The sequence below is a fragment of the Sapajus apella genome, unplaced genomic scaffold (genome assembly GCF_009761245.1).
Source record: "Sapajus apella isolate SASKATOON/1434 unplaced genomic scaffold, GSC_monkey_1.0 scaffold24, whole genome shotgun sequence".
Classification (NCBI taxonomy): domain Eukaryota; kingdom Metazoa; phylum Chordata; class Mammalia; order Primates; family Cebidae; genus Sapajus; species Sapajus apella.
The window spans coordinates 11,475,224-11,500,647 of NW_022436964.1; the positions used below are offsets into that span (position 1 = coordinate 11,475,224).

The window sequence follows — 25,424 nt, forward strand, 5'->3', positions numbered from 1 at the left end:
CTTTTGATTTAAACCAAGAGATGTGTGACTCTTTCTTTCATTTGAACACTTAAAGGCCATTTTAGGGTTATTAGTTGGTATAATTTCAATATTGTTGTGTCTCAAGAAATAGCAATGCCTAAGGAGTCAGAGAGAAATGGGGAATTGCCAGTCAGTGAAGCAGGCAGAACACATGTAACATTTATCAATTAGATACAGCATCTTATACGCGTGGAGTTTGTGGTGCCCCAAACAATTACAATGGCAATACCAAAGATCACTGATCACAGATCACCATAACAAATATAAGAGTAATTAAACTGTTTGCAATATTGAGGTCATTATCAAAATGTGATACAAAGACACAATAGAAGTACATGTGATCTGTAAAATGGTGCCAACAGACTTGCTTGATGCAGAGTTGCCACAAATCTTCAATTTGTAAAAAATGCAATTATCTATGATGTACAATAAAGTGCAATAACATGAGGTATGCCTATAGTGGGAGATGGCTTAAGTTATCTAGTTAAAATGTATCATTATCATATAATATACCTCACATAATTACAATCATTTTCAAATTATGGGATTTATTTTATGACAAACATATGGTCTATTTTAATAAAAATACCATGTAAAGATTAAAATAATACATACTTTGAGGTTATTTGATATAGTGCTTTATACATCTGAAGCTGGTTAATTTAGTTAATAGTCTTTTTTCATATATTTTATATGATAAATAAATTATATAATTTATTATATATAATAAGATATATGTATTATTGGGGCTTGGGACACAACACTCTAAAATATTGCACTTTAGCATGGTGAACTACAGAAGTTGCCTCAAGGTTTTCTGACCCTCTGTCTCTCCCAAAGCATGGTATAAAGCTGTTCTCTAGAAACCAGACATGCCAAAGGGGAACACAATTGCCTTCAATCACTTCCATGAAACTTTATTAACCAGACTATATTAAAACTCATATCAGAGAGGAAGAAGCTGAAAACTAAACATTATACCTAGATCACAAAGAAACTTTGTCTGAAGGTCTCATTAAGTTTACAAAGAGAATTATTAATACTTAAAAGCTAATTTCTATCTCCAGGTGCATACATTTCTTCTAAAATCACTTATTACCCCTCTAAAATTGCCTGTATTCCCTGTCTTCTCTCTCTCCTATTAAGAATGTATTTCAGCTTCAACTATCTGGCCCTTCTTTGAATTTATACATTGTATATGACTCCCCTGTTTATGCACATTAATAAATTTGTATGCTTTTTTGTCCCTGTTAATCTGTCTATTGTCAGCTTGTTTTATAAATTCAAATTATTAAGGTTTCAGACGAGAAAGGAAAGAGATCCTCTTCACTTCTACAACTTCATGATGATATTGTTAATATTTCTCTAATTTTGATTTGTATCTTCTGTCATCAAAAATTTGTTTTAAATTCCATGGGATAAGTCATCTTTAAATTTTCTTAATATCTAGCTCGATTTTCTTACGATATATAGCTTTGTTGGCATAACTGTATAATATTTACTAGATGGTAATTAATATTTTTTGTGACTAATATGTGGCTGACTTTAATGAATGTCATCATGCATTTTAAAAAAAGGTATATATTCTATCAAAGGACTAGAGTTCAAAATATTGTAAGTCTACATTATTGTATGCCATTTTTCAGTTTTTTATTTACTCACATATTTTTGGTCCTATTCCTTTCCAAGATCTGTCTTGTTTTGTGTTACTGAAACACCAGGGGTTTGGTATAGGTCCTGCTGCTCAATGCACAGAAAGCCAATCACTGAGACAATGAGTATTGCCAAGAAAGAAGGCTTTAATCGAGAAGGCTTTAATTGTGTGCTTCAGTTGAGGAGATGAGAGTTCAGTCTTAAATTCATCTACCTGACTGACTAAAACTCGGGGTTTATACAGCAGGGAAGAACTGTAACAGTGAGTAAGAAGACAAGAACTAGGAAATAGTTATGATGAATGAGGAGTACAGCATCTCATTGTGTGTATGTGGCAATCTGGAGAGTTTCAGTTCTTTGATACGTTTTTTGAGAGGCCTGAAGGTTGATTTTTTGAGGAACAAACTCAGATAAAACCAACGTAAGGTTTAAGATTTAAGACCAGAAAGGTCAATTTCTATGTGTTTCCAAAAAAAGTATCTATGGGACTGTTGGGTTGGTTTCAGTGTTAGAATTTACTATTATTAGTATACTCCTTTTAATTGCTTCTTGTATTTCCTACAGGTGTGTTCTGTACACTCACTTTTGTTAGCATTGTGAACTGCAATGCTATTTTTCATGAATTAAAGATCATAGCATCTTCTGATTATTTGACAGGCTTTTATTTCTGTAACATCATTAACTTTCACTTTTTGCTCCCAACCCACATCCTATCCCCTTCTTTACCAACAAGTGTCCAAGAAGTACATCTGCTTTCTACAAAAATATTTGTCTCTCAAAACCCTGCCTCTCAAGAGCTGTTTCTTTCCCATTCACTGTCAAACTTGTTCATTTCAATTCACAAATAGCTAGTGATCTCATATGAATATTTTGTCACCAGAGTCCCATTCTCCCCTTCTTGAAACATTTGCCTACTTATTTCATTATGCATCACCTCTCTGCTTTCCTGAATTCTTTTTTGGATCATCTCTGAACTCTTTATGTCAACGTGGGTTCTGGAGTTAGTTCTACTGGAATGAGTGTTCATTTTTCTACTTAGATAAAATTTGGTGTTTGTGGTATTTCTTGATTCTTAGTTACAAACACAGTTTATGCACAGTTTTAATTCATCTCTTTGTTAATCTGTATGTTGGGTTTTCTTTTTTCAAGAATGTATAAACAGATTTTACTTTAGAGGCCACTATTATCTTATGGGTACTCAGGATTCCTGAATTAATTATTGCGTTAAAATTTAGAAAATTACTACATTTTTCTATAGCCTGTATGTAATCCAAGTGCCACTTGATATCTCTGGCTTAAGGTCTCATTATAGCAGAGCTATCAGCGAGAACTATAATCTCATCTAGGCTTGACTATGAGAGATTCTGCTTCAAACCTCACTCTTGTGCCTCATCACAGGATATTATCCTGAATTTCTCAATTATTCACTGGTTGTTGGCTGAAGGTCTGCCTTTCCTCTTTGTCATGTGAGCATTTTCATAAAATAGCTCACCACATGGCAGCTGGTTTACCTCGGCATGAGTAAGTTAATAGAGCAAGAAAGAGCACCCAAGACAGAAGCCATGGTCTTTTCACAACCTGCTCTCTTAGAAGTGGCATAGCATCATCTTTGCCATGCTCTGTTTCCTAGAAGTGAGTTACTAAATCAAGCTCATACTCAAGGGGAACAGATTAAACAAAGGTATAAATATCAATAGGCAGAGATTATTGGATGCCATCTTAAAAGACATTCACCCCAAATAATATGTTTTTTAAAATTCCTGCTCTTCCTACCTAAAGGGCTTAGAAGTAGTGATATACCTATCCAATGTATTTGTTTATAAATGCCACTTTTTAGTAAGGCTTGTTAGAGAAATGTTTTGTTCCAAATTTGAGGCAAAAGAAATGCAAAGTGAGCCTAATATATATATATTTTTAGTGTGTGATCAATAAAGCAAAACTAACAGTACCATGAGAAAAGGACACTGAAGCCAATTTGGAAAGTCTTCCAAATTTGTAACAATTTTGAATAACAAAAGAAATAGTGGTTCCAAAGGATTATGCAATATTATTATTTTTCTTAAAATTGAGTCTGCTGTGATGCTACACAAAGTGGGGAGAGGAAGAGGAAGGGAAAACTCTTCCTTCAAGAAAATTGCCAATTAATAAATATAAAACAAATAATAGAATGAGAAAACATCATTTTGTTGATACCAGTGTAATAGTTGGTTTAGATAAGTATCATTGATGAATGTCTAAACCATTTTTTGAAATGTTGTTGGCCCCAAGATTTATACAGTCTAAAATTATTACCTTCAAGCTTATTTATTAATTAAAATAATTACTTCCACTTTATTATTAATTTTGTAAGTGTGAAAGATATAATCACTATGTAGAGACTGGACAGATACCAACTTCACCAAATGATAAAGCTGAGCATTCTCAATGATGAGCCAACACCTGCCTCTGGATAGGATCTAAGAAAATTCAATCAGAAGCATTTGGCTTATCGTACATGCCATAGAAAACTGTTCTGGAATCTTCAAAAATGTTCATGAATGGAAGACAAGAAATATTTTTGTAGTTTTTCCAGACCAGATGTCAACAAGTTATCATAAAACTTACTTGTAAGTAAAGTGTTTTGGGGGTTTCTTCTTTGGTATAAATTTTAGAGGTAAGTCAAGAGTATATGGATGGTCCCTGTAATGCTTTCTGAGATTTTTAATAGACATAAATATTTCAAAAATAAAAAATCAAGGAAGAAGAAAATAAAGCTTTAAAACTCTTAGAATAAAATATAAGATTATAGGATTACAAAGAAAATACTAAACATAAAATAAAAAATGTATTAATTTGACTAACCTGATTATAGATAAGAACCTTTGTTGATCTAAATATATTAAAGTTATGCTAAAAGGGACAGATTGGAAGAAGATGTTTGCAATACTTATACCTTTATTCCAAATATAGAAAGAACTGGTAGATACCAAGTAGGAAAAACAACAATTGATTAATTATATAAAATAAAAGTGTGTCATCCCTGGGCCTTTTTCCTACTAGAATGTATTTTGGTTTAGGATTAACAGAGGAGATCTTACAAAGTATGTGTTCAATGTCGTTTCAGAGGACACCCTTCAAGTTTGAAGTTTATCAATTTTTACACTCTGTTATGTAGATAGGGAATTTATATTTCCAACTTAACTCTTTAGCCAATTTATAAAATGCCATTTGCATTTTATAAATCTATACATTTCTAGTTATTAATAATAAACATCCTAATCACAACAAGTATATTTTGGAAAAAAAAGTGTTTAAATAAGAACTATCCTGGTTATCTTCTTATCAGCAACTACCAATGACATTTCACAAAGATGTCTAGTGGAGGTCTATAAGACCTCAGGTGTCCAGAGAAGTGGGGAATGTGTTACAGACCCACTGCTAACTTGAAAAGTGGAAGAGAAAATCTTTTTGATGAAATAATCATATTCTAGGAAAACTGATATCTACTATAGCAAGGATGAAAAAACAAAAACATTTTAGAAAGACTGCTGAATCTCAAGGACCATAATAATCTTCCATTTCCTTGTATTCCTCAGCTCCTATCTGGTTCTTGGCAGACTTAGGAGCTCCCTCAAGTTTCATTAATAAGATATATATAATTGAAAGGATAAACCATATAAGTGAACCACATGAATCTTTCCAGACAATGAAGACAGTGCTATCTTACTCTGAGGTAACTGAAAACAGCTTCCTCTAATCTTCTATACAGTGATTCAAAACAAAGCTTCTTATAGGACTACCAAAAGTTCAAGGAGATTGTGGCACCTCTGCTTCAAAGTAGTTATATAATTTGCTTCAGGGAAGATTATTTATATTTGATTTTTAAACGAGTCTAATAAGTATTTATATGTAAGTTTCTATTTTGCCTACTAAGTCTCCAGTCACATATTCATACTCTTGTACAGAGAGATATTTAACAATTTGAAAGTCATATTATTTTTAAAAATATAGTCTAAAATATGGATGTTAAGATTAATGTATGTTAAACAAAAATAGGGGTTACACTTTTGATTTACAAACATCCTCTATAGAATTCGATCTGTTTTCTTAAATTTCCCCAGGGAAAATTAGACAGTTTGAATAATACTTAATTTATCTAGCCAGCTACTATTTATATTTCTCCTTTGGAACTTAGTTCTGAATTCTCTTCAAACAAAATCCTCTTTTACAAAATTCAAATAGAGGTTGAGCCAATTTTCTGGCCATTGCCTTGCGAATATCACATCTTTCTCTAAGATTTGCAGATATAATAGATTACTCTCATCTTTTCTGAAAGCTGTAGAATTCGTAGATTTTAATCAGTTGAAGATTATGCACATCATTTTTCCTTCAAATATTCCACATGATACTTTGTATTATTTTATTTTATTTTGAGACAGGATCTTGCTCTGTCACACCTGCCGGAATGCAGTGGTGGAATCACAGCTCATTGCAGCCTTCAACCTCCCAGGCTCAAGCGGTCCACCTGCTTCAGTTTCCCAAGTAGCCGGGTCCACAAGTGTGCACTATCATGCCTAGCTAAATTTTTAATTTGTATAGAGACAGGGTCTTGCCATGTTGTCCAGGCTGGTCTCTAACTCCTATTCTCAGGTGATCATTCTTTCCCAGTATCTTTAAAGTTCTGGGATAACAGGCATGAGACACCATGCCTGGCCTGATACTTTTATTCCTTAAGAAAAATATTCACAAAGACATGTATGGTATTTCTTGTCTTTTTTTCACTATAGAATTTAAACTTGTCAGATGAGAAAATAGTGGCCTACAAACTACTTTGTTTTATTTCAAGAGTTAGGTAAAACGTTTTTGTGTAAATGGCATGGTAATAAACACTTTAGGCTTTGAAGGCTATGTGGTTCCCTTTACAGCTACTGGACTCTGCTATTGCAGTGCTAAAGCAGCCATAGACAGCACATAAGTGCATGAGCCTGGCTATGGTTCAGCAAAACTTTGTTTACAAATATTGAAATTGAATTTCATATAATTTTTGTAGGTCACAAAATAGCCTTTTGATTTTTCAACCATTTAAAAATGTAAAAATTATTCTTGGCTCTTCCAGGTTGGACTAAAAAGGCAGGTGGACAGGTTTGGCTCACAGGTCCTAGTTTTCCAAATGCTTTTTTATAGCTAAAAATATAGGTTTTTTTTCCTTGTAAAGGATGAGGTTGCGAATTTGAGCGTTAATTAAGGAAAAATATAGGACCAAGTAGTGGCAGGAGCACACACAGACTTTATTTGAGTAATAAATTTATTTGCTTTGATTTGAATGAATGTAGAGGATGTCCCTCACAGCATTGGAGCCTCCTTCCAGAAGGTAGGAAGGCAAGGGAACCACCAAGAAAAAGGGGATTGGAGAGGGGAGTTACTTTTGTAGGTAATGACACTCAGAAGCACAGTGGGAAACCTCTGGGACAGAAAGCTCAGAAAGGCAGCAGCAGATTGGTGTTTGTGTTAGTCTGTTCTCACACTGCTATGAAGAAATACCCAAGACTGAGTAATTTATAAAGAAAAGAAGTTTAATTGGCTTACAGTTCTGCACAGCTAAGAAGGCCTCAGGAATCTTACAATCATAGTGTAAGGTGAAGAGGAAGAAAGGCACTTTCTTCACAGGGTGGCAGGAAGGAGAAGTGCTGAGCAAAGGGAGAACAGTCCCTTATAAAACTATCAGATTTTATGAGAACTCCATCACTATCACAAGAACAGCATAGGGGTAACTGCCCCAATGATTCAATTACCTCCCACCAGGTCCTTCCCATGACATGTGGGGATTATGACAACTACAATTCAAGATGAGATTTGGGTGGGGACACAGCCAAACCATATCAGTAGCTTTTATTGTTGTTGTTGTTTTAATAGCTCCAGAGTTTTACCTATAGCTTGGAGATGTTGGGCATAGTTTCTAGAGATATGCAGAGCAGGAAGAGTCTAAATGTCTAAATATCTGTATGTTTGGCTATATTTAAAACATTTGGATGTGTAGAAAATTGAGTTAGACTATGGCTGGCTTATAAGCTAACAGGTCTCAGTGTCTCAGACTGCTTGGAAGAAATAAACAACATAAGGCCAACACAGAAGCCATCTTTAGCTCATTTTTATAGCATCCTCTCAACAATATTAAGATATGAAAAAGAACGGGTGAGATTCCTCACATGTTATAATCTATTAATATAGAAAAATATATTCAATTTACCTTTGTTTTGCATCTGCTGCTAGGACTATTCCTACTATTTGCAGGAACTGGGTTGTAGAAATGGTTGTTTCTGGCCTGTGCCTTGCTTCTTTTCTCTTTCCCTTTCAGTCACCATCCCTTATCATTTTGCCTTTATATGGGGACTGTGTCCAGCTCAGCAAGCATGTCCTAGCTTTTCCATGGCACCTACTTCTTACAAATAGCTAGGAGTTGGCCACCTCTCAGGCCTAAAGATAGGCCGACTGCTGCTGCCATGTCAGATCTCAGATGGGCAAAGCCAACTATTCAGGCCCTGGAAGTAGGGTCAGAGCTGTTTGGACAGGGATTTAGGTTTCTGGGTACCCATATGATGGTCTCATAGGGGAAGACACGTTTCCTTGACCCCATGGACACCTTGCCTCTTAATGTACTAGGAACAGGTGTCCATTCTTTCTGGATCTAGGGACTGGACTACTACTGGATCACATGCCATGCAAAGATCTCAACACATAATTATTGAATGAACCTGCCATGCAAGGATCCTAACACATGATTATTTAATGAACAAGTATGTAGTTTATCAAGGGGATAAAGGAATCCATGAATACAAAGCCTGGGGAGAATGGTTGAATGTAGTATCTTGGTTTCATAGAGCATCACAAAAAAATGCAACTTAATAATTGTTAGGCATGGAGTGTGGTGAGAAGATGTAAACAACATGGCTTTTTTTTCCCCCTGCAGCAAGAGTGCTGAACATTTTCTAGTGACGAAAGTCACATTAGATAAATCAATGATCCATCACCCTATTTTAAATTACAAGTTCCAGAGTGCTATATTAAGACATCGATCCATCCACCATGGAATTTCTCCCTAATAGGTACAGATCATCATTTCTTTGTACGTGTCATAGTCTTCCAACATTATGTACATGTTTACAGGTTATTGTTATTCAGTAACTCTGTCTTCAGCATACAGTTCTAAAATATTAAAAATCTTGACAGATGAACACTAAAGATCAATTTTAACACAATTGATTTTTCACTTTGCACACTTGTCTGTGGAAAAGAGTAAAACATTCTATTGGGGAAGAAGCTGGACATTCTTTTTGTTTGTTTGTTTTGGGGCATTCTTGATCTGAAAACATTCTTTCACTAAAATAGCCTGTAGTCTGAAAGAACTTTGAAAAAATAGGCATACATTTAACTTTTAGTCAACAACTTAATAACAAATGAAAGCCTAGATTATGTGCCTGGGAGAATATTGTTGCCTGGAAAGTTTTTCTATCCATCTTTAAATCGGAGTCTAAAATTTTCTGGGGAAGGCTGGACATGGTGGCTTATGCTTATAATCCCAGCACTTTGGGAAGCCGAGGCAGGTGGATCATGAGGTCAGGTGTTCAAGACCAGCCTGGCCAACATGGTGAAACCCCGTCTCTACTAAAAATACAAAAAATAGCTGGACATGGTGGTGCGTTTCTGTAATCCCAGCTACTTGGGAGGCTGAGGCAGGAGAATTGCTTGAATGAGGACCCACAAGGAGGAGGTTGCAGTGAGCCAAGATTGTGCCACTGCACTCCAGCCTAGGCTACAGAGTGAGACACTGTCTCAAAAAAAATAAAAATAAAAACTTCTGAAGATATTTTGTAAAAACTAGGTGGTAAGCTTCATTGACTAAGGTTAAACATCCTTTTCTATTTCACTAATAAGTAGAGAGTTTAAATTTCAGGAGTTGAGATATGTGGAAGATGTGTTAACAGAAGATTCATTAAAAAGAGAAGGATAGAAGTAAGATATGCAGTATTCTATAAGAATTACAAAAATAAAAGAAAGATGATGGAAAAAGGGTGAAAGGAAAGAGAAACCATGAGAATAGTAGTAGGTCTTTTTTTTTTCCTACTAGATGACAACACTAGTAAGTAATGAGTCTTTGTGACAGGGAAAACACAAAATTGAGAATATTTGCTATGATAGAACCATGCTAGGAGCTAGGCATATTGTTTAATTCTCCATCAGTTTTGTAAGGTGTGGATACTAGATTCAGTTAAAAGTTGAGAAAATTGATACTTAATAAGATTGTATAATTTGTCCAAGATTATTCAACCAGATCTGACTAAAAAATTTTTGCATGTTGAATTGTACCAAAAGAGGGAATCTGGATATATTCAACAGTGATACACCTGGTTTTATTTTTATTTTTGGTCACCGTTGTTTTTTCCTGTTCTTAAACCATATTTCTGGAGCTGTTGTGACTCAAAGTTTCTGCTAATGATTTCAGGAGCCTGCAGATCTTTAAGACTTTGTCTCCCACATTTCAATGTGACAGACTCCAATGGTCACTGTCCAGGCAACCAAGGATCTAAGGCAAACCTAGAGATGAATCAGCCCTCACATTGAAAATTCTGACATTTTCATTCTACCATTTCTCAAGTTGAATATCTATCATTTTTCCTGCTGTCATTGTTTCCCACTTCCTTTATTTCATATTCTTTTTTCCTATATCAGTTTTTAACTTTTTCATTGCAATGATGATAATTAGTCTTAAGTGTGCATTCCACTTATAACAGCCAAAGCATTTAATAGATGTGGCACTTTATCTTGTACAGAGCAACTGTTTTATACTTATTTTGCAAAGGAAAAAGCAGAAGCTAAGAAATGTAAGTGATTTTCCAAAGATACATAAGAAGGAAAATGCAAAACTAGGACTGATTACAGTTCTCCTGATTCTAGCTCTGCACCACTGCCTTTTCATGCATGTAAGGCTTAAATAAGACCCTTCAGAGTTCCTTAATCCCACTGAAAACTTTCGAGACTATACAGGTTACTGCAACATACTCAAGCATCTGAGCCACCTTCACGGACCTGGTGGGGTTAAAAGCAAAACAAACAACAAGCCTATACCTCTTTTTAGCTGTGAATAGTAGTTCCAGATGGAACTCTCAAATTTATTCAAGCAAACAACGCATTTATGCCACAAGTTGCAAATTTTTTGTGTGAAAAATTAGGCCTTGGCAATGACCTTGAACAGTAGTATATAAATAACTCCCATGAGCTTAGCATTCCAATAATGAAACACTAGGCATAAATGGGTTAAACAGTACTGTTGGCCAGGGACAATTCTAACTTCCCCCAATAGACATTGGATGGTCATACCTGGTTACAGCAGTGGGCATAAGTATTGTGGGAAAAATTTTCTTTTAAAAAAAATGTTTAAAATTTTCTTATTTTGAAAAATTTCAGAAATTGCTTAGTGTACATTTAACATTATACCTGAAGTAAAATCTCTCAATATATCCCAGGTTCAAACTGATTTATAAAATTGAATGTTAACAATAAAATTAGAAACCTACCATTGCAGACCCCAGCCAAAAGGCCACCATAGCAATATATGCTGGCAAGTTTGCCAAAAGGCAATAAAATCAGTTGAATAAGTATTGATTCATGAACAACACAGGTTTGAACTATGCAGGTCCACTTATAAGTGAGTTTTTTTCAATAAGTATATTGGAAATTGTTTGAAGCTTTGTGATAGTTTGAAAAACTTGCATACAAACCACATAATCTAGAAATATTTTTTTTAAAAAAATTGAGGTATGTGTGACTGCATAACTTACATGTAGACACTAGTCTATTTTATAATTTACTATCATAAATTATAGACAAATCTATTCTAATAGTTTAAAATTTATCAAACTTATGCACACATCCATGTTCCATACAGGTGCCATTCCCCATCAAGAGAAATGTAAACAAATGTAAAGATGCAACATTAAATCATAGCTGTATAAAGTTAACTGTAGAACACACTATACCACTGTAATAATTTCATAGCCACATCTGGTTGCCATTGCAGTGAGTTCAAGTGTTGCAGATATCTGCTTAAAATGCCATGTGCTGCAAATCATCTCTACATGAGCAGTTTGTCTCTTCAGTAAGTTATTTAACACAGTAAAGTGTGATCTCTCAGCCAGGCATGGTGGCTCATGCCTGTAATCCCAGCCTTTTGGGAAGCTGAGGCAGAAGAATCACTTGAGTCCAGGAGCTCTAGAGCAGCCTGGGCAATGTAGAGAGACTCAGTTTCTACCAAAAATAAACAAAATTAGCCAGGCCTAATGGCTCATGACTGTAGTCCCAACTTCTCGGGAGGTTTTTGTAGGAGGGTTACTTGAGCCTGAGAGTTCAAGACTGCAGTGAGCCATGATCACGTCACTGCTTTCCAGCCTGTGTGACAGAGCGAGATTCTCTCTCGAAAAAAGAAAAAAAGAAAGAAAAAAAGTTATCTCTCTTGGCTCTTGTGTATTTTTCATTGTGTTTAGTGCAATGCCATGTATCTTGAATAACATTATGGGACCTATATCTAGTGCCACTAGTGATGATGGAAGTACTCCCAAAACAGCAGAGAAAAGTCACGCCCTTGCAAGAAAATGTTGAGTTGCTTGATATGTACCACAGATTGAGGTTTGTAGCTGTGGTTTCCTGCCATTTCAAGATACATGATCCCAGTTTAAGGAAGATTGTAAAACAAGAAAATTCATGAAGCTATCACTGCAGCAATGCTGGCAGGCACAAAACCTTGTGCTTTCTACAAAGTACCCTTTTATTATTGAAAATGCAGCTTTTTGGGGGTAGGGGACATGGGATTGCTATAAGAGAGACATTCTCATAGACTCTAATATGGTTCAAGAAAAAGTGAACTCATTGTATAACAACTTAAAGCAAAAAGAAGCCAAAAGATCTAAAGCTGAGCATTTAATGTCAGCAAAGGATGGTTTAATAATTTTAGAAAGAGGTTTGGCTTTAAAAAGTCAAGATAAAAGGAAAAACAGGTTCTGTGACCAAGAGGCAGCAGATGAGCTTCCTGATTTAGAAAAACATGGAGGAGAAAGGATGTCTGCCTGAATAAGTTTTTAATGCAGATGAAAAGTGCCTATTCTGGAAAAATAAAGCTGCAAAAGACACATGTATTTCTAAGGAAGAGAAGCTAGCACCAGGATTTAAGGCAGGAAGGGATAAGCTAGCTGTTTTGTGAGGAAGCAGTTGGGTTTATAATTAGGACTGCCCTTATCTATTAATCTGCTAAGCTCTAAACCTTGAAGAGCAAAGATAAACACAAGCTGCCAGTCTTGTGGCTGTACAACAAGTAGGCCTGGACAATGAGAATATTTTTCTGGATTGGTTCCATTGATGTTTTGTCTCTGAAGACAGGAAGAACCTTGTCAGTAAGGGACTGACCTTTAAAGTTCTTTTGATATTGGACAGTGCCCCTGGCTATCCTGAACCAACGAGTTCAACGCTAAACATGTTGATGTGGTCATACCCCCAAACACAGCGTCTCTAATTGAGGTCCTTGATTAGATGATCATAAGGATCTCTATGACTCATTGAACATGGTACTCTATAAAAAGGATTGTCAACACTATGAAAAAAACCTTGATAGAAATTATAGTATTGAAGATACCATCATTGTTATTGAGAAAACTGTGAATTCCATCAAGCCCAAAACCATAAATTTCTACTGGAGAAACTTTGTCCAGATGTTGTGCATGACTTTACAGGATTATGACAGAGCCAATCAAGGGAAACATGAGAGAGATTGTGAACATGGCAAAAAAGGTGAGAGGTAAAGGGTTTTAAGATATGGATCCTGCAGAAATTCAAGAACTAAAGACATCATCACACCATAGGAATTAACAGAAGAGGTACTGATGGAGATGAGTGTATTTGGACCAGTGCCAGATGATGATAAAGAAGTTGTATAAGAAGCAGTGCCAGAAAACAAATTGACATTAGACAGTCTGTCAGAAGAATTCCTATTATTCAAAGCTGTTTTTGACTTCTTTTACAACATGGACTTTTCTATGATACAGGCATTAAAACTAAAGCAAATGGTAAAACAAGGATTGGTACCATACAGAAACATTTTTAGAGGAATGCATAAGCAAAAAGACAGAAATTATAATGTATTACTGTTAAAATTACACTAAATGTATCTGCCTCTCCTGCCTCCCCTTCCACCTTGTCCACCTCTTTCAGCTCTACCACCTCTGAGACAAGACCAGCTCCTCCTCTTCCTCAGCCTATTCAATATGAAGATGATGAAGATAAAACTCTTTATAGCAATCCACTTCCACTTAATGAATACAAAATATATTTTTTCTTTCTTATAATTTTTTAAAAGATATTTTCTTTTTCCCTAGCTTATTCTATTGTTAGACTACAGTTTTATATTTATATATTATAATATATATTATATATTTATATATATTAAGTATATTTTTATATATTATGTATATACAATTATATATTATATATTTATATATTATATATTTATATATAAATATATATAATAAAAATATATTTATAAATATATATAATATATTTATATATACATAATTAATATATTTATTAATATATATAAATAATATATATTATGTATATTATGTATAATATACATAATATATACTATATGTTATATATATTATATATGTTAATCAGCTAGTTATGTTATTGGTAAGGCTTCTGGTCAACAGTAGGATATTAGTAGGTAAGCTTTGGGGGAATCAAAACTTATAGCAGATTTTTTACTGTGAGCAGGGCAATGGGCTTAGCACTCCTAACTCCCACATTATTCAAGGGTGAACTGTACTTTCAGCATTTTTATGCTATTTCACAAAATCTAAAATGCAACATTAGATACACATTATTTTAGGTTAACCATTCCATTCTCTAGTGATTCTCCATAATCCTTACAACCAATTACTTTTTCAAACTTTTATTCAAAAATAAATTAATACCACAATCAAATCTTATAATTCCATTTTGCTGCTGTAAACATTTTATACTTAATTTAATCTTATAATATCGTACATATTTATTTTATGTATTTATCTTATGTATAATATTGTATATATTTATCTCAACTAGTCCTTTGTGTCTATAAATCCTTGTGTTATACTAAACATCTAAGCTGTTGTTGAAGGGAGTTATCTGAACCAACTGGACCCAGCTGTTGACTGCAGTCAGGAGATACCCAAAATCACACAAATACAAAACAGCAGAACCAGGATTGATCCCACTTTTCCTGATATCTACTCTACATCACTGTTTTTTCATGTAGCTAAGGCTTGAATAAGACCCCTCAGAGGTCATTAGTCCCACTGAAGGCTCTCAAGGCTTTCAAAACCCTCTCATCCCCCACTGCACAAAATTGTCCTTGAGCAAGGATATGTGTGTGTTTGAGTGTCTCACTATATATGTGCTCACAAACTGCAAAATTTACACTGTCATTATTACTGTTGTTATCACCTGTGTTTTTCTAGGTCCAAACCTGGAATTTTAAATCATGTTATATTCGTAGTAATCCTTTTAATTTCCCAGATTTCAACCCTAATTATTTATGGCAGACCAACTGATAACATTCCATGTGTGCTAACAAATGTGTGGTTTTGGCTATTCATTTGGAGTTGGAGAAGGGAAGCAGTGACTAACATTTGCACCATACCTACAATAAATCAGGAATTTTTTCAAGCAAAAAGGATACATGGACCAAGTCCATGCCATGTTGGAAAGTTGAGTTTAATAAGGACATTGACAAAGAGAGATATAAGAGTGTTAGATATAAAAGAGTGTTATAAGCAATATGGCAGGGAAGAACAGGGTGCTGTGAGATTCCATAGGAGGACAGTTAGCATAGACAGTGAATAAGAAGAGTTTTGGAACAGAAGGATGACCTGTGGGAATGAAAGGGGGCATATTCCAGGCAGGTGGAGAAGTGTATGGCACACTTAAATCTGCCAGTCCCCAAATGGTACACCTTTCACTATATCCACTGTTAAATTCTGTTCTCTTGTCTCTTTAGGTGACTACAGTCTTTAAGTTCTGACTGTCCTGTGAAACTGCAGTGAAGGCAAATTGCATTTCCTTTTAAGGTTTACAGTTCACCACCACCATCACACCATATATCAACAAGCAATACCAACCTCTATGCTACTCTAACTGTGCCGAACTCCTTTAGAAATCACAGTGTTATGGCAGAAATGATAAGTGCAGCAAGAAAATCAAACTAAACTCATGATATTCTCAGGACCATCCGGTTTTACTCTGGCAAAGACTACATTCTGACACTGATGACAATGTAAAACTCAGTAGAGGCTGAGTAATCACTTAGATTCTGATTTCCTCTGGCTCTCTGAAAAGAGTATACCTGATATTTTTCACCTGTGTCTCTTTTTCAAATGTAAGATATCTGGAGGCAGCGAAACTAAAAAACCAACCTTAAAATATTTGAGATCCTTATAATGTGAAGTTAAGGAAACTTTTGCTTTGAAGCAACATGAACCCATATTCTGATAGTATTCCTTTAAACATATGTATGTATACTGTGTTTCAGCATCATTAATATAGCTCAGAAAGTTAGTATCTCATATGAGTGTATGATTGCCTACATTTATGTTTCCTTTTTTTTTTTTGAGATGGAGTCTTGCTCTGATGCCCAGGCTGGAGTGCAGTGGTGCGATTTTGGCACACTGCAACCTCCACCTCCCAGGTTTAAGCCATTTTCCTGCCTCAGCCTCCGCAGTAGCTAAGGCTACAGGTGCCTGCCACTACACCCAGCTTACTTTTTGTATATTTTTAGAGTCTGAGTTTCACCGTGTTAGCCAGGATAGTCTCAATCTCCTGATCTCATAATCGCCTATCTTGGCCTCTCAGTGTTGGGATTACGGGCGTGAGCCACGGTGCCCAGCCCATAGTTACATTTTCAACATATCCTGTATACTATGCTTGATTCTTGAAATAAACATTTCATATTTTTTTCAATGATAAGATACTTTGAAAATGATACTTCTAGACTAACAAGTTCTATCAATATCAAACAATATAGCAGAACACCCACCAAGAATCTGATGCTTGTGTTTCTAAAAGATGCCGTTCTAATGACATGTTCTGCATGAAGGCTGGGATCCAAGCAGCCCACTTAAAAAAAGAATCTCTAAGATTTGAAGCCCATATTATTTCTTATAGGCTTGGCTTACCTGCCATTTATAATTTCCATTTATTGCTTCCTTAATTGCCTGGGCATAACCTTATATTTGGTAACAATTTCCTTTTTCTCTTTAGGGCTTTAAATGATTTGCACATATCATCTTTAATTGACACCTCAGTGTGACATCAGCAAAATAGAAAGGATGGATAGCACAATCCACAAAACATTTCCCTTACAACTACATTTCTAATACTTTGTAAAACAGATTAGCCGGACATACTTGGTTTTCAGCTTTTCTTGGCACTATTTCCCAAGAAGCTGATTCTAGTGTTCAAATTGGCTAGTGCACTGAATCAATAAACAGATTTTTAACTTCAATATAAGAATCGGCAAATGAGGTTCACACAGGGAACGCTTTTCTTTATGTGAATTTTGATAGTAAGTGGCAAAAGTTGAGAAAGTATGACCCATCTCACATTTTGGAGATAATTGAGATAGAGGGCACATATTAGCATCATATAGTTTTAGAGCTTCTAGCAAACTTAGATATTAAAAGAGCAGTACTCTCCTACTTAGTATAGAATACCTTGAAGCCCAATAGCTTTCTCAGCATCATAGTGTTTCTAATGGTAGAGTTGGAGCAATATTCAAGTATTTCAACTGCTGATCCTTTGGGTTTCTCACCACATCAAGCTTTTTTGTTTCATACCCCAATCTAATATAATTAAGGCAGATGTTATAAATATACAAATGCCAAATAAACACATCACATTACTTTGTTATGAGAGGATACTGAATGATTAAGCTGTTTTTTCATGTGAAAGAAGGGAGAAAAGACAGTTTAGGCTATCAAATAGGTAAGAGAGATTATAAAGTTTAACTTAAATCACTAAGCTCCCCCATTCCTTGTTTTCCACTCATCTGACGTTTGGATCCCTTCTACTATAAAATGAATATGTAGTCATTGAAGTTATACTTGAATACCTCTGGTGATGGAGAACTTAATATTTTGCAGGCATGTATTTCCATCTGACAACCCAAATCAATTTCCTTGCAAGTTCTTTCCTTGCAGCAGCAAACTTGTAGGTTATGTAATGTGAAATGAAGATAACCACTTAATTTTTACATTTTTTACTCTTTATGTAATAGAAAAATATATCAGAATCAGATATAAGGATAAATAATTTATTATTTATCAGAAAACATGCAAACCCAAAAAGCAAATTAAAATTATTTTCTAACTTTTAAGTATAGCAATTCTATTAGATGTTATATTAGTCTTACATGATAGCCTTGAAACAGATATATTTGTGGAGATATATATGTATGCAATCAAATTAAATAAGCATTTCACAGCATCAGTAGAATTTAGAGATAAACGTGAAGTTCTTTTCTAACATTACAATGTCACTTAGCTTTAATAGTTTTGATCCAAATAATAATTACTTCAGTGTAAGAAAAATTCAAGAGTCTTATTTACCTCCCAGTAAAGCATCATTTATCTTGATCTGTTCAATGGTAAAATAAGACATTCTATAGAAGTTACAGATGGATGAGCGATAAGTGTTAGCGTGAATGAAAACCATCTCAAGGCAAAAATGTAGAAGCCATACATAATAGAACAGGTTGTTTATGAAACACAATCAATGACCTTGTGTTGAATTCTGTGTGTGAAAGAGAAATGTTTTCAACCTAAGACCAGTATTTGTCTATTGTCACTACTAAACTTTCCATGGATGCAGACTCAGATTTAACTTCAAGTGAATCAGATTTTATCCTTTAGTTAGTACTGATGCATACAGTATCATAAATACAAAGCCTTCATGTACTTTCTAATAATATCTTTTATGGCAATACTTTTTAAATTTTAACTTATTTTCCTAAATTTATTTTTCCTATATCTAAACATAAATACACACATGTGTATCAATTGATAGAAATGCTCTTTTCATATTTGTATGCGGGTATATGTGATGATACAAAATACTTCGATATTATAAATTCACTGTACTATTCTACACACTATAATAGACTATGGTTCTGACTTTTAAAATGAGCAAAATAATCCACCATACCTCAAAACAAGCCAACAAACAGAAAGCTATCTTCTTCAAAATGATAAAGCAATATAATGTACAAGGGTTTCCTTCTTTCCTTCTTTCTTCCTTTCTTCCTTTCTTCCCTTCTTCCTTCCTTCCTTCCTTCCTTCCTTCCTTCCTTCCTTCCTTCCTTCCTTCCTTCCTTTCTTTCTTTCTTTCTTTCTTTCTTTCTTTCTTTCTTTCTTTCTTTCTTTCTTTTCTTTCTTTCTTTCTTTCTTTCTTTTCAAGGTCTTACTCTGTCTTTCAGGCTGGAGTGCATGGCTTGATCACAGCTCGCTGTTCCCTGGGCTCATGCAATCACCCTTCCTCAGCCTCCTGAGTAGCTGGGACCACAGGCATGTGCCATCACACCTGGTTAACCCTTTTATTTTTTGTAGAGTCTTGTTATATTGCCCAGGCTGGTCTCAAACTCCTGGCCTCAAAAAAGCCTCCCAACATGGCCTCCCTCCCAAAGGGCATGGATTGCAAGCATAAACTTCTACACTTGGCCTACTGTGCAGCTATTTTAATAAGCAAAGCCAATTTATAGCTAGGAGTATTTTTTGCATCCTCAAACTACAGGTAGAGCAAAAACACTCATGACTAACTCCTGTACCGTACCGAAGCCAGCTCACACCAGATTTTATGAAGTGATTGTTATGGTTTGAGAAATTTGGGAATTGATTTGTAAATACAGCTATTATTAAAAATTAAATTATAGAAACTTACAATTAAGTAATATTAAAAACACAGGTAAGAAATGCTCAGAGCTCATAATTTCTAATTATTTTGTTACCATTTACTCTTGCTTAGTGCTTGTGGTTATTAATGTCTCTTTGACCTGCATAGTAGAAAACCTATATAATGGTGTGCTTCTGCCCAGTCTTCCCAATACCTCTTTCATGGACATCAGTTGATGTCTTAAAATCAACTACAATGGTATTTACAGCACAAAAATCAACGATAATGCAGGGTTTTTATGTCTCCTATCCTTAGCTCCAGCTGTCTCTTGTTAAACATTTATCAACACACCACTGATAATTCTGAATGTAGAGGAAACGTAGCTTAATGGCTCACCACACAGGACTCCAAATTTGTGTGCTTTTGTACATTTTTCTTTACACTTGCAGTGGCCGCAGTTTCTTCATCTGTAAAATGGTTTACAAGTCTCTTGGAAGCACTTAACACTGTGTCTCTATTGAAACATCAAATGAACGGTGATGCTAATTGTAATCACCATCAACCATCAGATGCAGAAATGAATTATAGAATGGACTGTGTTGGATTTAGTTTTATGTTCAAGATTCAGCAAAACAGACAAATTAAATTTTTCAAAATTTAATTTTTTATGTACAATTGTGCCTTAGCATCCAGTTTAGAGGTAGAACTCAATTGCATGCTGAGAAAATTATAGAAAGTAGTGTTTTCATATTTACAGATGACTAACATTTGCTTTCCTAATATTGAATTCTTCATTTTTTATAGTTTTTTTTTACTTTGGTAAACACTTTGCTAAATATAATTTGATCATATATTCAGCATGATCCAGTGGAAACATTTTGGCATCAGGAAGAACTAAAATTTGATATAGATTCTGTCCCAGCTTACCGCATCTACCAAGTCAAACTATTTATATACTCTGGCCTCCAATTTCCTTTACATTGACCAAGTTTCAATTAGCAGCTTCGTAAATTTTTTTTGAATAAAATCTTCTACAGAAACTTACTATATACAGTTTGGATAGTGCTTAAGATGATGGTCCAGATACACATACCTACTTTCCTGCTCTCTCAAAATCCCAGAAAAGAATATAAAAATGTAAGTATACATGAAAAGTAATGGGAAATATCAAAAGCGCCATCAGCACACTAGAAATTTAGGGTAATTCTCCTAAGATAGAAAACATAGAGGGACAGAAATCAGATCAGAGAATATCATAGCCACAAACATGCAGAAGTCAACTGTACAGATTAGTACAGAAAGTTCATGGTAAATAAGTGCAATGAGCAGAATACTCCACAACAAATATTGCAGAAATTCATTGGAAACCCCATTTTAAACAAATGGATCCTTCTGAGAATCCTTGCAGCTTAATGGTTAAGGCTCAAGCTCTGAGCATTATTCATTCATTCATTCATTTATTCTGAGCTTTTTTGAGAGCTTTTTTTTTTTCTTTTTAAGAGGAAGTCTAAGTTTAGTAATTGTTTCAGGCATATTCCCTGTCCCTGGCATACATCCTGTAATGATTCTAAAAGGGAAGGTCTGTGGGCAGTGAATATTCCATGTCCTTGCATGTCTGACACTATTTTATTTCTCATTCAAATTTGGATAACACTTCTGATATATCCAGACTCAAAGTCATTTTTCCTTAAAACACTGAGGACATTGTTCCCTTGTCTTTGTGCATATGGGCTGTCAATAAGAAGTATGATATATCAATCTGAGCCTTACCCATTTGCAGCTACCTATTTTTTTCCTCTTTCTGGAAGATTATAGGATTTTGTACTTTTCTTGATTTTAGTTTTTACTATTATTTTTCTGTCAGTGAGACTTTTTGTCCCATTAAGCTCTCAGTGCCTAGTTTCAGTATGAGGATTCAGTTTGCTTTCTTCCATCTGTCATGCTACCATATTATCTACTATTTCTTTAAATATTGTTTCTCCTCCATTTATTTTATTCTCTCCCTGTAGAATGTCTCTTCAGTAAGTGTCAGAAATCCCTTATATAATTTCCATATCTCTTAACTTTAATTTTAGACAATTTTATTGTTAAATATAACATATAAGAAAAAGTAAGAACTCATGTCCTTGCTTTTTTTTTCGTCCTGTCACCCATGTATGCATTCCTAAATGGGATAGCTTAATTTTGCTTCTTTCCGTACTTCATATAAATAGAAACAAATTGAATATATTATCCTGTTTTTCCTTTATTTACTTAATAATATGTTTGTACTACTCATCCATAATGCTGTGGTTCACCTTCATTTATTTGTATTGCTTTATTGCCTACCATTGTTGGCTACAATTTACTTTTGCCTGGCTTCTGCATGTTTTCTAGTTTAAGATGACAAGCAATGGGGCTTGTATCACACGCAACAGTATTCACACATCTAGGTCAGTAACTCTTATCATATCCAAGAATCACCTGGAGGACTTAATACATTGCTAGTCTCCATCCTCACAATTTCTGTTTTAGTAGCTCTTGAGTGAGATCCCAAAATTTGTATTTCTAAGACATTTCCTAGTAATGCTGATTCTATGTGAACTGTTTCATGCAATGAGGCTTCATTCATTTAGGTTATCTTTAATGTAGCACAAAAAATTCTGTAAATATGTTGCACACATATTGTTGAATTTATGTTCAGATAGTTGACACTTTTAATGCAATTGTAGACGGTTGCAACTTTTAAATGTAATATTCCATTTGCTAAGGGTATAAAGAAAAACAATTGCTTTATTTATAGATTGATTTTATATCCAGCAACCTTGTTATACAGTTACTAATTTTAATTCATTTATCATAGATTTTTAAATATTTCTAACATGCCATATCATCTGTGAATAATGGCATTTTTGGCTTTTTTTCATCACTTACATATTCTTCTCTTTGTTGGACTAACTCCAATATTCAATAAAATGTTGAATAGAAATGATTATTGCAGACACTCTAGTCTTGTGGCTGTGTTGTTGTGTTTCCATTTATTTGTACTGCTTTATAGCAATATCATATCATGAAACAATATATATGTTTCACCAGTAAGTATAATGTTTGCAATAGTGTATTTGTCTCTGTGTGTTTGTAGATATTTTTTGTTTTAGACTGAGAAAGTAAATTTCAGTTCTGGGTTTTAACCAATTATTTTTTTAACTATGAATTGATATGGATTTTTTTCTATTTTTCATCTGTTAATATGATAATTTTTGTTTGGTATTCTATTAAATGAGTGAAAAACATTTGTTGATCTTTTAATATCAAATTGGTCTTCATAATTAAATTTGCATGCACACATGCACAAATACATGATTTAGAGTTAGCTGACTGTTGTATTGCTCAAAGAAATGCATGGAAACTCACTAATAAAAAAAGTTTGGCCAACAGTTATTCTTTCTTTTTTATTTATTAATTTATTAATTTTTTGAGACAGAAACTTGCTCTGTTGTCCAGGCTGGAGTGCAGTGGCATGATCTCGGCTCACTCACAGGTTTCTGTATCAAGGATATGTAGCTAAAATAAATATTAGTTGAGGAATGTACCCTGTGTTTCTATTCTTCAGAAAACTGTGAAACTCTGAGTAAGATTAGAAATAGGCTTTTCTTAATGCTTCGATGATTTACTAAAAAGCAACTTTAGGGTGTGCGTGTGAACATCTGTGTGTGTGTGCTTATGTACAAAATTTTTTGTCCTGACATTTTATTATAAATTTTAAGCAAAGAGTTGAAAATTCTTAGAGCGACTACCCTTCTACCAATTAAAATATTACCGTACTTGTTGTATTACATGTTTTTTAAATGGTTTTGAACTATTTAAGTTTTCTAATTTTCTAGAGTTAGATTTGGTAAATTACAGGTTTTTTATTTTTTTAAAATCTTCAAAAGTTTTTGTAAAACTTTTTTTATGACAATGCTTTATTAGCTGTTAAATATATATGAAATCTGTAATATCTATAGTAATATTTGATTTTCAAATTATTCTTGTGGCTTTCACTTCTACTCTTTCTCTTTTTTTTTTCTGTCTTTCTTCATCTTTCCCAATCTCTACAGAATTTTCTTAATTTTGATATTTGTTTAGAAGTAACATTTTTTGGCATTGTTAATCTTTTTCTACTGTATATATACTTTCTATTTTATTGGTTTATTTTGTTATCTTTATTATCATCTTTCTTCCGCCTGATTTTTAGACTTATTTTGCTCATCTTTTTCTAACTTCTTAAGATAAAAGTTTAGCTCATTTTTATCAAACATTCTTCTTTTTTTCATATGCATTTAAGGTTATGGGTTATCCTTTATATATTGCTCTACCTGTACTAAACAATCCTGAGTAGTTTTTATTATAATTCACTTCATATTATTTTCTATTATCTATTATTATGTTCCTAAATACAGTGTTTCTATGGTTTAGGTTATACACTTAATCCCTAAAATCATATTTGTATGTAAATGGAATTTGGAGATGGAGCCTTGGAAGGTAATTAGAATTAGATAAGGTAATAAGGATGGGGTTTCTTTTGTAGTTTTTGAGATAACTTCTGTAAAAGGTGTAACATTTAGAGTGTAAAGCCATTATGGTAACATTGGTGGCTTTCTAAGAAGAGAGAGACCTAAGATGGCAAGCTTTCCCTCTCATCAGGTGATGCCATCCTCCATATTATGACCAGGAGGAAGACTTTCACCAGACTCTAGCCGTATGCACTTGGACTTGCCAGCCTCCAGAGCCATGAGATAAACTTTAAAAAAAAAAAAAAAATTACCCAATCTGTGGTATTCTATTATAGCAACAGAAAATGGGTTAAGACAATTGTTTTTCTCTTTGTTTGATTTTTTAACTTTTTATTTTAAAATACTTTTAGGTTTGGGTTTGGGAAATTGCAAATATAGTAGGCATAGGAGTGTGTACCCTTCAATTTCTCTCAAGGATTATATTTAATGTAACTCTAGTACCATATGAAAACTAGAAAACTGATGTTAATACAATACGTGTAATTACTTCTATCGCTTCTTATCCCAGATGTAAATTAGTGTAACCACCCTTGCAATCAAGATACAGAAACTATCCATTACGGAATGAAAAAGCACTTCATTACTGTTCCCAGTGTTTATTGATACCATACTGTGTATGTGTGTAAAAGAGGAGGAGTTTCTTAATATCAGGCTGGGATGAACATCCTCCCTTCCCTCTCTGCCTTTTATGATCATCTTGAAGGAAGAAGGTAGGTACCACATTACTATGAGATAAACATAAAAATCGCAGCTCTCTACTTGACCTTTACTAATTGAGGCACGGATGGAGTTCATGGAATTTGGTTAAAGTAAGGCAATTACTATCTAAAAGTTTTCTGTCTTGTTAAGCTTTTTCTTTTCTTGGTCCTTTGGCTAGAGAGAACAGACTTTCCTTGGGGCTTTGTACCCTTTTGTGTTTGCAGGTTTTCATGTGCTACAGCAGGTAGTCTGGGATACATTCAACCAAAAAATACAAAGTAATCATAATCTGTCTTCTTTTCTTCACTTTTCAGAGTGTCCTTATTATTATTATTATTATTATTATTTACATATCACGTCCCTAGTTTTCCATTGAATTTAGTAGAAATAATAGGAAAAGTGGATCCACTCTATTTTTTCCTAGAACTGAAAGTTCACATACATTTGATTATAAAACATATTTCTTGTGTTAGCCAGGGAAATAAGCCCAGGAAAACAAAATAAATAAAAAAGCATGCTTGCTAGCAAAGAGAAGGAAAGAAAAAGAAAGAAAGAAAGAAAGAAAGAAAGAAA

General features: G+C 34.2%; 1 long non-coding RNA gene across 1 annotated transcript in view; it reads left to right on the plus strand.

Annotated features, from left to right (window-relative positions):
• Positions 1-378: 378 nt before the first annotated feature.
• Positions 379-25,424, plus strand: part of LOC116559808 — a 25,232-nt gene continuing 186 nt past the window's right edge. Inside the window, exons 1-2 of the long non-coding RNA XR_004272638.1 lie at positions 379-454; positions 24,534-24,541. This is a non-coding gene — a long non-coding RNA (uncharacterized LOC116559808). The remainder of the gene's footprint in view (positions 455-24,533; positions 24,542-25,424) is intronic.